General features: G+C 38.4%; 1 long non-coding RNA gene across 3 annotated transcripts in view; it reads right to left on the reverse strand.

Annotated features, from left to right (window-relative positions):
• The window catches only part of LOC132691648 (uncharacterized), a 168,356-nt gene that overhangs the window by 124,260 nt on the left and 27,161 nt on the right, over nt 1-16,935 (reverse strand). For all 3 annotated transcript variants that reach the window (XR_009615921.3, XR_009615923.3, XR_009615922.2), the window contains exon 4: nt 13,014-13,083. This is a non-coding gene — a long non-coding RNA (uncharacterized LOC132691648). The remainder of the gene's footprint in view (nt 1-13,013; nt 13,084-16,935) is intronic.

Below are 16,935 nucleotides of genomic sequence, written 5' to 3' on the forward strand. Positions count from 1 at the left end.
CACTTCTCTACAAATTAATTGTTCTTTGTGAAGATTGTATGAGCCCAAATTCTAACCACTCCTTTGAGTTTCTCATCGAGTTCTCCAACATGTAAACACAGTGCACATGTTAATAAATTCTATTTCTGTCTTGTTAATCTGTCTTTTTTAGTTGTTTTTGGTTTTTTGTTTTGTCTTTGCTTGTTTGTTTGTTTCAGGCCTAACCACTGAACCTAAGAAGGTAGAGGAAGCTTTTCTCTTCCCTATAGCGGGTATAGGTGAAATGTTCCACCCAACCACTTGTCTACCTAACCCACACCCATACTTCATGTTTCAGCTCAAGTGTAATTGGTTCCAATAAGCATCCTGAGCCCCCCAACTATGGCCAACTGGTCTTATCTGTGCTCCCCTAGCATCCTAACAAAGTGCACAACATGTCACTTTCAAAACACATTGACATGATCCCTTTCCAGGTCCTTCTCATTCACGACCTGGTGCTCTTTAGCAGAGCACCTCATGCGTCAGCCCCAGCACAGTGCTGGCATGTAGGAGACCCTTAATAAATGTTGTTAAATGGGATGAAACTGAAGAAGGGCAGCAGATATAAAGAAAAGGAAACAATAAAGGAAAAGGCATCACTATTTACTAGGGATCCCATTCAGATACAAATCACAGGGGATTTCTATCTTGAAGATGCAGAAATAATGAAAATTAAATTTGTAAAAATTAAACAGAAGAGAAAATACAAGAAAGCCTGGCAAAAGAAAATATGTCATGCTTTGGTATTAAGTAGCCTTCAAATTCAATTTCAGAATACCAGCCTTCAAAGAAAAATAGATTTTAAAATATCTCACAAAAATATTACTCAAAAGTAAGTGTGGTTTTCAAGCAAATGATTTTGGATCATTTTTCAATACTAAGTTTATTTTGAGAGAATCAAAAACACTGTTATCTTGTCATCTGTTCTCCAGATTTTTTTCCCCTAGTCATTTCTTTGCCTTTCCTATCACCTTAATTTAAAAGCAATCAAATGTGCTGTCACAGACACTAGATTATAACTTTAGGTACAAAACAAATAATGAGCAACTCTTTACAAAAAGAGAGTGCATAACCACTGACTGCAGGTAATATAACTAAGGAGAAAAGGCAGGCTAGAATTTTCTCTGATAACCTCCCTCAATATGAAATTGGTCCTCCAATCTCCAAAAACCCCAGGCTCTGTACTTAATAAGCAGACCTAAATATATTCCTCTTCTCCTAAGAGGGATGCAAGAACTGTGAGCCCAGAGAACTTGCTTCTTTTGGATCCCTCCTAAGGCAGACACCAGGCCTCAAACTCAGCACAAAGAGAATTATGCATCTGACTCTGGCAATCCTTGGAGGGCACTGAATAATTAATTTTCCACTTTCCCCACCCCCACCCCCAACATCCTACCTGATTCTTACCTAAAATCCCTGCACAAAATACTGCTCCTTACTGTTTCAGAAGTCAGGATTCCTCTATTCCAATATTTCCCAAACATGCCCTTATCATGTGAGTTACCTGGTGTGCTCTAAAATATAGATTCTCTCAAGACTCATTTGGAGACTGATTCCTCAGGTTTGGGATGGAGCCCAGTCTGTTCCGTTAAAATGTACATGTCCTAAATGAGAGATAACAGCCTGAGCTTTTGTTTTATTCGTCTTGTTTATATGTGACCTCTTTCAGAGAAGCATTTGAGGTGCCTAGCCACAAAGTGGACTAAGAGAAACTTCATCAATTCACAGTGTGATAAGACGCATCCCAAGCTGTCATTGCTCTCCTGGGTCATCAGCAGATCTGTTGTGCACCCAGTGCTCACCCCCTTAGCATTAACAGAAGAGTCCTAGGCCAGGAGTCAATCAACAGTGGACTTCACTCTCAGCCATTCAGCCTCAGCTGTGTGAACTCTGCAACTTATTGAAGACTCTGGGCTAACACATTTCTCAACTAGAAAGTGTTGGATTTCATGATGGGAGAGGGCAGCAGCCTACCTTAAAGGCAAAACAGGCCCATCCATCCTGACCTCTCTGAGGCTTCTAGGGAAAAGTGCTAAATATGATGGATAACTATCCCACAACGCTCAAGGACCCTTCTCTGAGCAAATTCAAACCTAAAACACTCCCTTTTGCCATCTGTTATTGAATTGCATCCCCCTCCCCCGCAAGAATATGTTGAAGTCCTAACTCCCACTATCTTACAATGCAACCTTATTTGGAAACAGGATCCCAGCAGATGTCATCACGTGAGGATGGCGCCATATTGCATTAGGATGGGTCCCAATTTATGACCAGTTTCCTTATATGAAGAGGGAAGTTTGGACACTGAGGAAACAGCTATGTGAGGAAAGAGGCAAGCCTGAGTGATTTATCTATAAGCCAAAGGACACCAAGGATGGCTGGCAGCTCCTAGAAGCTAGAAGGAGGCCAGGAAGGCTTCTCCCCTAGAGCCTTCAGGAAGAATATGGCCCTAGCCACCTTGATTTCAGACCTCTGTCTTCCAAAACTCTGAGAGGATAACTTTCTGTTGTTTTAAGCTACCTAGTTGGTGGTACCTCATTATAGCAACCCTTGGTAACTAATTCACCATTTACCTGATAAAACACAACCACAGAATCATGGGAGTTCAAACAATATTTAACTTAGAGCCAAAACTCATACACTTATCTACCTCTTTAAAAAGCATTTTAGGGGTGCCTGGGTGGCTCAGTTGGTTAAGCGTCTGACTCTTGATATCTGCTCAGGTCATGATCTAGTGATTGTGAGATCAAGCCCCATGACAAGCTCCATGCTGAGCATGGAGCCTACTTGAGATTCTCTCTCTACCCTTCGCTGCTCCCATTCTCCTTCTCTCTCCCAAAAAATAAACACTTAAAAATAAATAAAAAGAATTTTTTAAAAAGCAAAAGTGGGGACGCCTGGGTGGCTTGGTCGGTTAAGCGTCCGACTTCGGCTCAGGTCATGATCTCACGGTCCGTGAGTTCGAGCCCCACGTCGGGCTCTGTGCTGACAGCTCAGAGCCTGGAGCCTGTTTCGGATTCTGTGTCTCCCTCTCTCTCTGCCCCTCCCCTGTTCATACTCTGTCTCTCTCTGTCTCAAAAATAAATAAACGTTAAAAAAAAAATAAATTTAAAAAAAAAAATAAAAAGCAAAAGCGGAGTTTAAAAAGTGTACATACAAAGCAACCTTCCCCCAACTCCTGCCTCCTACCATCCTTAATTACACTTCATGTGACACTGAAATCCAATGTTGTTAACACACCTCCCCAGCAGTTTACAAATAGTGGGAAAGGAAAGGAACTGAGCATGTAGGAATGAAAATATTTGGCATGCTAATCAACTGCAAAAATAGCTTTATCAGGCTGGAATGAGATTGGGGTTTTGTCGATGTGACTGCCAGACAAAAATATTTAATGTTCTAGGAAATACTCTGGAGTTTTGCTATAATGTTACCCATTCTAATTCAGAATTCGATGTATGGGTTCATCCTGGATGTCCTCCAAATTGAGTTTATTATGGAAGATCCTCAGGGAGTCTTCTTTTAACAACTCATACACCTAAAACCTGGGAACAAAGAATGCCTCCAAGCAGTCAGGCTCCTATGGACCCCGTCTCATTTTGGTCACTGTGGAAGCACTAAAATATTATAAATAGACCAGGAAAATGGGGGAATTGCAGTCTTCCAAACAGAACTTACTATACATCATTTGTTTCCTCTCTATAAGGATTGGCTGCTAGCCATCAAATTTTCCAAAGACAGAGAGAAATTAACTATTCCCCCTGCTTCTTGTACTACCAAACAACTCACTCACTGAGGAATAAATACTCCCATACATCTGGTCTCCCAAATAAGATCTCTAAGACTTTCCTCCAGGAAACATACAAATAAAAAAATAGAGGCAGATGAGATAAAAGAGGTCTCGTGGGGAGCAGCATGTTAGTGGGGAGCAGCATGTTAGTGAGGAGCTTGCTAGAAAGTTGTCAGGACATTTGGTGCCTCTGTTAGTTTTGTGTATGATTCCTAAAAAATATCCTGTCCCTGGGTTTTGTTTGTTTATTTTGTTTTTGTTTGCTTGTTTGTTTGTATGTTACTGAGGTGGTGAGGGGATTAATTTCAATCTGCAGAAAGTTTCTTTTAATTGGCCCTTGTGAAAATGTTGAAGAGTAATATAATTTCCATGCTAATATACCTCTATTGTCATTTCCCTTTAGTACTCATCTATGGATAGCTTAATTTGAATGAACAAGTGCCCAAATTTTTAGTGGGCTGATATAAAATATACATAGCATAAGAATGCCAGGAATCCAGGGCCCCCCATTCATGAAGAAATGGTACTGGTAAATTTACTCAGGGCCACCAAAAAATAAGAGCCACTGACTTGACTGTAATTGACTCTAAATTCTGTCTCTAGATTTGGCAGAATAATCCTATAGCTGGAACTCAGATTTAACAAAAATCACTGCATGAGTACAAGTCATTATTAGGCAATTATAGTTTCTAATGATATGATCGTTTATATTTATACTGATAATATAATTAGTCCTAACCAGATTATGGGCTCCAATAGACTAAATATTTCTTTTTTTAAGTGTTCCTCATGCCAAGTGTTCCTCATTCCAGTCTAAGGGAATTACATTGTTATTACCTACAAGACAAAATATGCTTGTAGCCTTCTCCATATTTCTTAATACATAGAATAAGGTGAAGTAAAACACTCCACAAACAAAGCTTTCTTCTTGAGTTCCTTCCACTGCTTAACAGACACACACACACACACACACACACTCCAGAGGCATTAATGACTTTCACATTTGACTGCCCCTTCAGTGCAGACATGTGTTATTTTCACCACAGAGCACTGGAATCTTGAACTGAAAAGAAGTAAACACTGGGCATATATTTTTCCTCAAATCTGTATTCACTCACATAGCAGCCAATAGTTTTAACCTCGTTAGATAGAAAAGCTCTTCCCAGAGCTTCTTATGGGATCTTTTTCTTCCCTGCTAGTTCAACTTTCCATATCCCAACCCTGAGCTGAATTCTCCATCTTATCCTTTGGGCTACAGAAACTTAAAACAACTCACATGTAGGAAACATAGGTCCACCAGGCAAATTAAAAGTGAAACTTTTGTTTCAAAAACTTTTGAATCTTAATTCCAGCATTTCCCTGTCTTGAATGTTCTATCAATTTTTACACTTTTGCTCTGGACATTTAACAAATTGAATCACTATATTATGCTCAAAACTCTTAAACTCTTTTGTAGATCTACCTTTACGCCCATTCTATCTCCATATAACTTATACTTAAGTCATGTGTTATAGTATCTCTAATAGTAGAGAAGCAAAATCAGACCGTGGCTAAGACAAGGGCTCTGTAGTCAGTCTGCTCTGAATTCAACCCCAACTCTTATCAAGTACTATCTGTGTGACCTAGGGCACTTTACTTATCTAGTCTGTTCCTCAGTTTCATCATCTATGAGAATAATTTATATATCTTTTTCATAGGCCCATTATAAGGATTTACTGAGGGATTTTTCAATAAGCAATCAGAGGGGCATGTGGGTGGCTCAGTTGGTTAAGCATCCAACATTGGCTCAGATCATGGTCTCATGGTTCTTGGGTTCGAGCCCTGCCTCAGGCTTATTGACGTCAGGGTGGAGCCTGCTTCAGATCCTCTGTCCCCACCAACCCCCTGCCCTTTCCCCAGCTTACTCTCTCACTCTCTTTCTGTCTCAAAAATAAAACCTTTTTAAAAACAATCAGAAACATTCAAGAAACTAAACACAAAATACAAACAATTAACTAAATCCCACACGGAGGGCAGTGGACTAAGAATAGATGGAAAAATTCAAGGTAAAAAGGTGAAAGCCAAACTCAAAAAGACATGTCAGCATGCAAAAGAACACTATAAGCAGATTAAAATAATTGTAGAGAATATGGACAATATAAAAGATGAAGAGAAAGGTGACATCATATGGTACTTTCTATGAGAGATGTCTCATAGAAAGAAATAGTTGTCTCTGGAGAAGAACCTCGAACAAAAGGAAGAAAATGTAACAGCAGCCCAGTAGAAGAAAATGTTTCTAAACATACAGAAGACCAGTATATGCAAATCAAAAGAGGCTACTATTTTCCAAGAAAAATCAAAGTAATGTTACACCTAACAATTTCGTGATAGCATTTTAGAACAGCAAGAACAATGATAATGATAGAATTCATTTAACCACCTCTTACCTCTTTCCCACCTCCCACCACCCACCACCTCTTACAGAAAAATAAAAATCAGCCTAATCTCTTACTTCTCTTCTGCAATATTAAATGTCAGGACTAAATTACGCAAAATTCAAGATATCGTTGAAGTTCAAAATATAAAGCATTTCAGCCATGCAAAAAGACTCAGAAAACACACATCTCTAAAGAAATTCCTTGAAGCACTCCAACTGACCAAGAGAACAGAGCTAATAGGGTCCCTTAAGGCCTGTTAAAAAGAGATATTAAGTCTAAGAAGTCTAATTTTAAGTCTGGATATAAAGTTGTAAAGCAAAATACGTCCTCAAAGAGAAGATATATGATATTTAAAAAATAATGTGAGTACAATTGGTAATGTCTAAAATACAGGAGCATCAGTATAGAAGACTGAGAAGTCAGAGAAGGTAGTGGATGCTATGGAATTGGAGAAAAGAAAGGTGTCCTAGATTTCATATGTCAAAGAGGAGGACCCAAAAGAAAACCCTTCAAGTATCACATATTAAACACAATTTGAGGAAACTTTTGAATTTCATGGAATGGAAATATAGACTTCTCAAAACATTTGACAGTATAAAAGCAAGGACAATAGATAGAAAATGAAAGAAACTTCTAGGGAGGCATTTCTATTAAGGTATCAAAAACAAACAGAATTAACACCAACTATAGCAAATATGTCAGCTATGACCCTGGTATTAGGTAAATGAACATTATATGAGCTTCCCAATAAAAAGACAAATAGTATCCTGTTTGGTTACAAAATTGGGGAGATGGGGAGTGAACTCTTACATATAAAATAGAAGCAACCAAAACATATTGATATGAGAGGATTTTTTTTTTTTTTTAACGAACAGGCAGAGCATTTTTGTCAAAAAAAGCTACCTATGGTCAAATATTAAAGGCAGATAAAAGTAATTCTAAGTAAATACTACATGAGACAAAATCAAGTATAGGATAATGATAGCATGTAAAATAATACAACTACCATATACCACTACTAACCATAATAACCACTAATAAAAATACAATTTCCATTAAGTGTTAAGCACCAAAATAATATTGTACCATTGTGTATAAGAAAAAAATTATTACATATTTAAGGGAAGTATTAAAAATAATATTAGCAAGAGCCTTTAGCATATCTCTGAAGGCTCTAGGAGAGTATTCTGCCTTGCCTTCTCCTAGGTTCTGGTGGTTGCCAGCATTTGTGACATTCCCTGGCACCCCATAGCTATTAGTTAATCATTCCAATCTCTGCCTCTGTCTTCACCTGGCCTTCTTACCTATGTGTCTCTGTGTTCACTGGTCTGCTTATAAGGACACTAGTCATTGGATGTAGGGCTTATCTTAATCTGAGTTCATATTAACTAATTACACCTGCAAAGACCCTGTTTGCAAAGAAGGTAACACTCTGAGGTCCCTAATAACATGAATTTTGAGAGGACAGTAGTCAATTCAGCATATTATGCTATAGAGAAAATCCTAAGAAATCTCCAGCTTTGGAAATATTACAGATCACTTCCTCTGGCTGTGACAAAATAAAGCAGAAAAAGAATTACTTTGACATTTTAGAATTTCCTCCTAAAGTACTCTCAAGGCTGAGGAGGAAATGAGATGGGTACACAATGTAAAAATAATGGTGAAAACTATACTTATACAAATGTAAAGAATACTGTCTAAAATGCACTCAGAGGAAAATTTGTTTTTAACATATTTCTTATTAAAAGTGAAGTGATTAAATAAGCTAAGCTTTCAACTCTAGATATGAGGGAAATAAGAAAATGAAGTAGGAAAAAGAAATAACAAAGACAAAAGAAGATCTTAAAGATACAGCATCTAGTAAAATTGATAAATAAATCTAATTTTGGACAGTTATTCCAAAAAACTGATAAAATAGACAAACGTCCAAGCAGGATAAGCAGGGGGTGGGACTAGGATGGGGAGGGAGAGAGAAAGAGAGAATGGCTGAAAAGACAACAAAACATTGGATGGTTAATGGGACAAAATCACAGTAAACAGGAGGGTTCTTAAACAGTACAAATAATGCTGCAGTTGTAATCATCAATCAGTATAGAATCAAGAAGGAGACCCCCCACCCCCGCCTTCAGGAGTGGGGCACCCATCTCACCCACTGCCAGGAATATGAATGCATTTGGAGGCCATGTCCAGGAGCTGGATTTGTGCAAGGTCCAAAGGAGCCCCCTCACCCAAAGTCACACTCCCCTTCCTGGGGGCAGCACATGCATGTGATGACTGGTCAACTGGGGAAACTCTGAAGAGCCATCCCAGCCCTAGAGCACCCTAGAGCATCAGCTGAAGCCTCTGTTGCCACTATATCACAGTTCATTCCTCCTGCCCAGTTGCTGGCCCCCACATTCACAGTGTACTCCACACACAAATCTCAAAGGTTCCTCTGAGTCCATGTCCCAAGGAACCAGAACTGCAATGAGAACTCTTTATGTCCAGTTCACCTCTGTCTTCCTTTGTTCTTCCTACTGTTCTGACCACAAATAGTGTCTGGTACAAAACAGGTAATCAATATTGCTGAAAGCACCAATAAATAAAGTGGGGCGGGGGGCTGGTGGTGGGGGAGGAAAATATAATTAATAAAACCAACTCCAAAAGATATTGAAGCCTGAAAATATTATTTGCAGAAGAAACTGGAGGTGTGGAAAAGGTATAAAATTGTCCCCTGATCCATCCCTCCAAGGATACCTGACCTAATTGTTTCATCAATCAAAAATTTTAAGGAGAAAATAATTATAGACCATAGAAAAATGTGGCTGTCTTCTCAAATCACTTTATGGAACAAACATATTCCTTATCCAGATATTAAAATCTGACAAAGCAACTACAGATCAATTTCCTTGTGGATATCTAGGAAAATCTTAGATTAAAATCCTGGCAAATCAAATACAAAGAATATTAAAAGAAAAAAGAATCGTGATTAAGCAAAGGTATACTCTAAGAATGCCGAGATGTTTCAACATAGAGAAATCTATTACCTTGAATCACCACATCATTAAGTCAAAAAATAAAAACTATATAAGCATCTCCAAATATGCTAGAAAGGCATGGGGCCAAATTATCTCTTTTCCTAATAAAATTCTTGAAAACCAACTACAGAATAATACTTTAGTAATATAAAGAAGAATATCTATCTAAGACATCAAGCCATAACATTCTTCTCAAAAGTCAATACTCTTAGGGGTGCCTGGGTGGCTCAGTCTGTTAAGCATCTGGCTCTTGATTTTGGCTCAGGTCATGATCTCACAATTCGGGAGATTAAGCCCTGTATGGGGTTTCACACTGAGAGTGCTGAGCCTGCTTGGGATTCCCTCTCTCCCTCTGTGTATCTCTCCCTCTCTCTCTCTCTGTCCCTCCCCTGCTCACATGCACTCACACTCATACACATGTGATCTCTTACTCTCGCAAAATAAACATTTTATTTTTAAGTCAATAGTTTTAGATTAATGATTGCCAAACACTGGGCTGGAGAAGGGCTTTGTAAGGACAACTACATACATATGTAAATTTTTATTTGCCTATAGGCAACTACAAAAACTATTTTAAAAATCCAAAACAATCCGTTATAACAAACTGAGGCAATACGTATTTGAGACAAATATGTATTTAACAAGTATATTATCTCTGATAAATAAATGACTTACAAAATTAATAAGAACAAGTTGAACACCGAAAGGAAAATTGGGTCAGGAATACAAATAGGCAATTCACAAAAGAAGAAATGAAAAGATCCAATAAATATATGAAAACAAAAAAACATACATTCAACTTTAGAAATAATAAAATTGTAAATTAATACACCAGTGAAAAACCATGCTGTTAATACAGATCTCAAATAGATGTTTCTACCTTTCTTAAGAGCAGCTTGATAACATGTATCAAAAGTCTTAATATTTATAAATTTTGATTCAAGTAAGTCTGCATTTACAGATAGGAGTCTCAGTAATGTCACAAGATATACGCATAAAAATGGTTAGTTTTTTATAATATAAAAATAAAAACAATCTAAATATTCAGAATTAGAAAATGGATAAGTAAATTATGACCCATCTACATGGTGGAATTGTTTACTATCTCTAAAAATAAAATTTACTAAAAATTTTTAATAACAGGAAAAATGTTTGATATATAATATAAAGTGACAAAAGCAAGATACCAGTGTGTAGTGTATGATTCTATCCAAAAAACAAAAATGATTTTATTTATTTATTTTGAGAGGGGTGGGGGGGAAGACAAAGGGAATCCCAAGCAGGCTTCTCACTGTCAGTGCAGAGCCCAACACGGGGCTCGAACCCATGAACAGTGAGATCATGACCTGAGCCGAAATCAAGAGTCAGACACGTAACCGACTGAGACAGCCAGGTGCCCCCAAAAGATGAAAATCTTTTTCTTGGAAAAAGGAAACATGACATAAGATCAAGAAGGGTTTTCCCTCAGTTGTGAGATTATAATGGTCTTTTCTGCCTTTTTGTACTATTTTGCATTGTACACATTTCATTAAATGAATATATATTGCTTTTACAGTTGGGGCAAAAAGCACATTAAAAAATGCATTTCCAGGGCTCCTGGGTAATTCAGTCAGTTAAGCATCTGACTTCGGCTCAGGTCATGATCTCACAGTTTGTGAGTTCTAGCCCTGCGTCGGGTTTTTGTGGGCTCAGTGCTGACAGCTGGAGCCTGCTTCAGATTCAGTGTCTCCCTCTCTCTGCCCCTTCCTCCCTTCCCCCCCTTCTCAAAAATAAATAAACGTTAAAAGTTTTTTTTTTTTTTTAACGTTTATTTATTTTTGAGACAGAGAGAGACAGAGCATGAACGGAGGAGGGTCACAGAGAGAGGGAGACACAGAATCGGAAACAGGCTCCAGGCTCTGAGCTGTCGGCACAGAGCCCGAAGAGGGGCTCGAACTCACGGACCGCGAGATCGTGACCTGAGCCGAAGTCGGACGCTTAACCGACCAAGCCACCCAGGTGCCCCAAAAGTTTTCTTTTTTAGAGTTGCATTTCCTCCACTCTGATGACAGAGATCTAAGAAAATCCTTTGCCTTTTAAATTTTCTGTTAAGAGAAGTACTATGTAAGACTCATTGGCCTAGTAGCCAGATACTCTCCTGGGCACCTGAGTGATGCTTCACAAGTGATACAAGGCTCTTTTCCGAATGCTGTGGAATAATATGTGGGACAGGGAAAAAAAAACAAACAAACGGAAAAACCTTGAGAGTACAGACTGTTAATAACCTCCAGGGCTCCCGGAAATCCATGCATGTATTTAATTTGAACAAATTAATCCTTTAAGGCATGAGCCTTCCATAGCCTATGATGCCATTTCCCACTTAGAATATTGGGGCCAGGTGGAATTAGGTTAAACTGCATTTTGTAGATAATTTTGAAAGGTAAAAATGGGAGGAGGAGGAGGAGGATTAGGAATATTGGGTGGGGATGGAGGAAGAAAGGAAGGGTGGGAGGGAGGGAAGAGGGAAAGTTGAATAAGGGCCTAAGAGGAAGTCAGATCTGCATTGCTTTCATTCCTGCTGCTTATACATAAAAGACTTCACTCTGAAGAGACAATAACCAGCTCTGTGGCCCCTCGAGACCCAAATGTGCCCATTGTTAACCTCATTCTACAGAAGAAGAATCTTTCAAATAAATCAACACAATAGCTCATCTAACCTTATACTTGGTCGATAATCAAGGTGGGGAGAAAAGCCAAGATTCTGATCTCCTGTCTTGTATCAATTTTAAAGCAGTGTCCCATTGTATATTAAAGACTTCTATCATGCTAAAGTGCAGGAAACTAATTGGAATCATTCTGGCTTTCGTGACTCATAAACTTAATGCTCTTTTAGCATCATTTTGGCTGAGCAGATTTCCTAACCACAGTTTAATAGCAAAAGACATTTAAAATAACAAGCTCAAGTCTTTCCAACCTCTCCAATTAGAGTAAAATAAATTGGCTCTTAGAATTAGAGGCTGTGCCTTCTCTGGCTATGGAATATCTCATTGGTTTCTCGTATCTTAACTATGAAGGAAAATGACAATTGCTAATACTCCATTTTCATCTTGCTCCTAGCTACCAAATATTCCTACTCAAACTGAAACCACCTGCTTGGTCATGTACTTTAACTGGGATCATTTTTTCATTGTTTGGTTGACTTTTCTTCATTAGTTATTGTAGCTTTCATTTTGTCTCTAAGAAAGGCTATGAGGTTTGGTTTGTTATGTCTGGAACAATCAAAAGGATTTTCATGTCATCATTGTCAGCTAATATTTACTGAGTTCTAGGCTTCGTTTAAACCAAACTACAGATGAGTCTTCCCTATATCTTTGTATTTTAAGGAATAATAGGTAATCACATTGCTGTAGAGTGTCTTTGGTGACCTTTTTGTCCTTATCATTTATTTGGTGGAAATAGTCTCTGATCATAAACCAATTCTTAGCAAAGATATCAGATTGTTGAGCCACCAGGTTTGAGGTTTGATCCTGGGGACCTTATCTTATTATGCCTCTATTGTTTATTCCTAGTTTACCTAAGTCAACCTTTATTTCTGGTTTAAAAGTACATGAGTGGAGTTCTTTTCTGAGACTTTAAATACAAAATAACTACTTAAAAGAAACCAAAACAAACCAAAGTGATCCAACCTTTTACTTGGACATAATGATTTTATACACACACACATACACACTCCTACAATATAATGTACCCATATTTATCAGCAACCTCGCCTCAGTAGAACAGCTAATATCTTACCTGCAACATTCCTTTGGAGACATTGGTTGCCTTAGGCTCTCCAGGAGTGGAACCTTTGTGCATGAAGGGGCTAGGAATTAAAAGTCACTTGGGTCACTTGGAAATACAAGAAACTATGAAGTTAAATTCTGCCTCATCCAGTGTGTGCACTTTTTCCTCCCACTGTGACTTCATGTCTTCTCTGGGATTTGAACCAGATTGATTTCTCTGCTGTTCCACTGGCTTCTTCCCCATATGACAAGTACATTGGCTTTCTGACTTCCACTTCGGTTTTTCCTAGTGTTTACTTAGCTCCTACTCTACCTCAGTTTGTGTAGTTGGCCACAACCTGCTTTTTATTCTTGGCTTGGCTCAAGCTTTCAAGCTTCCACTATTTGGACACAGACTTTCATTCATGGCCAGCCACATCCATGCACTAGCTCTAATGCACTTGTAACTGACTGCATGGATGCTCTAACAGAAGGCTAGAGACAACCTCAACCCCACTCCTCATCCCCAATATTTTTCTTTGTGTCAGCATTTCCTAATTCTTTCCATCTTTTAAGTTCCTCACAGGTAGATTGCCTACATGGTACAATTTATTTATTTATTTACTTATTTATTTATATTTATATTTATATTTATATAAGTTTACATTTACATTTTACATTTTTACATTTACATTACATGTAAATTTACATTTACATTTTTATATAGACACAAATAGTTATAAATATGTGTGTGTTCACGTGCATGTATAAAGCTTTGGTCAATAGTTTTTTCTTTCTGCTTCTTTTTTTCTCAGTCTCTCCCTTTTCTTTCACTTTATAGGTGTAATTCTCAGAATATCAAAATCTGTCTGACAATTAAGCAGGATAATTCTCACTGAGAAAGGACTAATTACCTTTTTTTGGTTTCTTTTCTTTGTGATTTTGGAGACTACAGTTTTAGCCTCTTCACTTCACTCTTGCCAAGTCATAGATAAAAAATCAGAATCCACTCTGAGGGCACACAAGAAATGTCCCTTCACAAGCTTAAATATATTAATAGAGCCTAACATTCTGTATAACTCTCTGCTTTAGAAGTAAGCAACTCATAGACACCTCAGTTTGCACACATGTGCCCTCTTCAATTTTGGAGTAGACATTTTATTAATATACACATGGGATCACAAAGACAAGAGTCATGAAACAAGACCACCATGTTCTAAGGAAGCACCTTGGTGCCTGGATATATTACCAGCATTGTAGCAAATAGCGAGGGACAGACAGTGTAATCTGGCACACAGCATCTGTGTTACACCTGGATTCATCCACACAAGCTTTATTTTGGTTGTATCTTGCTGCTAATCCAAGACCAACCAGGAGAAGGCAGTACAGGCTAAACAAAAGAAGCTATAAATTTTCTTTAAAGCAGAAAAAGAAATAATGGCATGGGGATTCTTTACAGCATAAACCTCTACCCATGTCAGGGAACAAAGGAGCCTTTTCCAACACTATCATTGTTTGCACAGCTTCACTCCCCCTCAACTCTGTAGCTCTCTTCATGTTCTCCTAATTCTTCCATTCCTCCTTAAACATTAACATACATACAATATACAAACTGGAAAAACATCTAAACTCTAAAGCTTCCCAATCCTGCTTTAAATTCCCAAGCTTCTCTCTCTAGCATTACCACTTAAGGTGAAGTTTAAGTCTAATTTTTATTTTTTTTTAACGTTTATTTATTTTTGAGAGACAGAGACAGAGAGTGAGACAGAGAACCCCAAGCAGGCTCTGCACCAACGTGGGGCTCAAACTCGAAAGTTGTAGGATCATGACCTGAGCTAAAACCAAGAGTCAGATGCTTAACCAACTAAGCCACCCAGGCACTCCAAGGAAAAGTTTAATTTTTAGATATTTTTAGATAGCATTTTTTAAGAGTTCATGATGCTTTTTTTTTTTAATTTTTTTTTTTTTTAACGTTTATTTATTTTTGGGACAGAGAGAGACAGAGCATGAACGGGGGAGGGGCAGAGAGAGAGGAAGACACAGAATCGGAAGCAGGCTCCAGGCTCTGAGACATCAGCCCAGAGCCTGATGCGGGGCTCGAACTCACGGACCGCGACATCGTGACCTGAGCCGAAGTCGGACGCTTAACCGACTGAGCCACCCAGGCGCCCCTCATGATGCTTTTATATGACAAGATCTACTGACCGTGAGCCCTCAAGATCACTCTGCTTCACATACACAAACATACAAGACCGATTGTTTCAAATAGAAAAACCTTTCACACATGTAAAAGAGGGCAATTTCTTCCTCAATACGGAACATTATTCCCCCAGGACACTAGACAGTGAATGAAGGTCACTCACTAAAAGCCAGAAGGAGGATTCTAATTAAACTGCAGCCCCTGACTTTGGGAATGCATTCACTCTACTAGCTGCCTGAGAGCACAGAATAGGATCCCCTCTCTGCTCAGTAGGACCCTGGGGAGAAAAGACCAAGTTGCTATCTGGACATCTGGGCAAGCCCAATTCTACTGATCAAAGTAGTATGGGCTTTGTTAATCATTAAGCCACACTTCAAAGTGTTTTTGTTTGGATAGTTGGATTTTCTAGAGTAGTTTTTATCACATTACTCCAAGGAAAAGTGTGAAGTTGCCAAATTGGGCCTTCCTGCCTTTCTTATCTGCAATTCCTTCTTTAATACCACCTTTATTCACCTCCCCAAGTGCACAGTGTTTGTACACTGACCCCAGCTTGCCACGGCCCTCCTCAGAAGCTCCCCCCACTGAGACATTCCTTGTGCGTTTGTCTGTAGGTATCATTCATGCCCCTCCCCAACAGAAACTTATTCTTAATTAAACCTCTCCCTGTGAACAGCATCAGGCTGTCTGAATCTTTTAAAAATTTTTAAAAAATGTTTACTTATTTTTGAGAGAGAGAGACAGAGACAGAGACAGAGTGTGAGAGGGAGAGGGGCAGAGAGAGGGAGACATAGAATCCGAAGCAGGCTCCAGGCTCTGAGCTATCAGCACAGAGCCCCCAAGCAGGGCTCAAACTCTTTGAATATTGAGATCATGATCTGAGCTGAAGTAGGACACTCAACTGGCTGAGCCACCCAGGCACCCCAGGCTTTCTGAATCTTAACACATGATGCGATTGTATTACTTAAAACCACACTAGATATATAAGTGACCTTTGAGTACTTATAACTGCTAGATAGCACTCTGACCTCGATTTTCCTTTCTTTCTTTTTCTTGGCCCACCGAATGGGCCCCTAGGACTTCTCATACCTATTTTAAGAAAAAATGAGCAAGGGCATGGAAAAGAGAGCTTTTTTTCTCTTAAAATAAAAAAGTTTTGTGACATATATTAAACATACAGATAAGAAAAGAATATAATGAACTCCTATGTACTTAAAACCCTGCTTTATCAAATATTAACTTTATTCCACATTTGCGTTAGAATTACCTCTTTTAGAAAATATTACAGAAAGAATTAAGCCCCCCCTTTTATCCCTCCCCCTTCTTCTACTTACTTTCCTCCAAAACAAACCTCATCATGAATGGCTGTATATATTGGTTCCATGTTTATAACGATACACATTATTTAATAATGCTTTATGGTTAAATCTCTGTATAAGTGGAATCATATTGTACACATCATTCCACAAAGGGCATTTTCACTCAATGTTTTTTTTTTTTTAATTTATCCACGTTTACAAATGTATTTCTAGTTTACTCATCTTATTGTGGTATAGTCTTCATTCAGATGACTAAATCATAACTTATTTATTCTATCTCCACTTGGTGAACATTTAGATCAAATGTTACGAGGGACATTCTATCAGTTTCTTTTTCTGCACACACACTTTGCTGAGTCAGAGAGTGTGTTCCTCTTCAATTTTAATAGATATTACAAAATGAATGTCCACAGTGGTTATATCAATATCAGTTGACA

Source organism: Panthera onca, chromosome B1, assembly GCF_046562875.1.
Source record: "Panthera onca isolate mPanOnc1 chromosome B1, mPanOnc1 haplotype 2, whole genome shotgun sequence".
NCBI lineage: Eukaryota > Metazoa > Chordata > Mammalia > Carnivora > Felidae > Panthera > Panthera onca.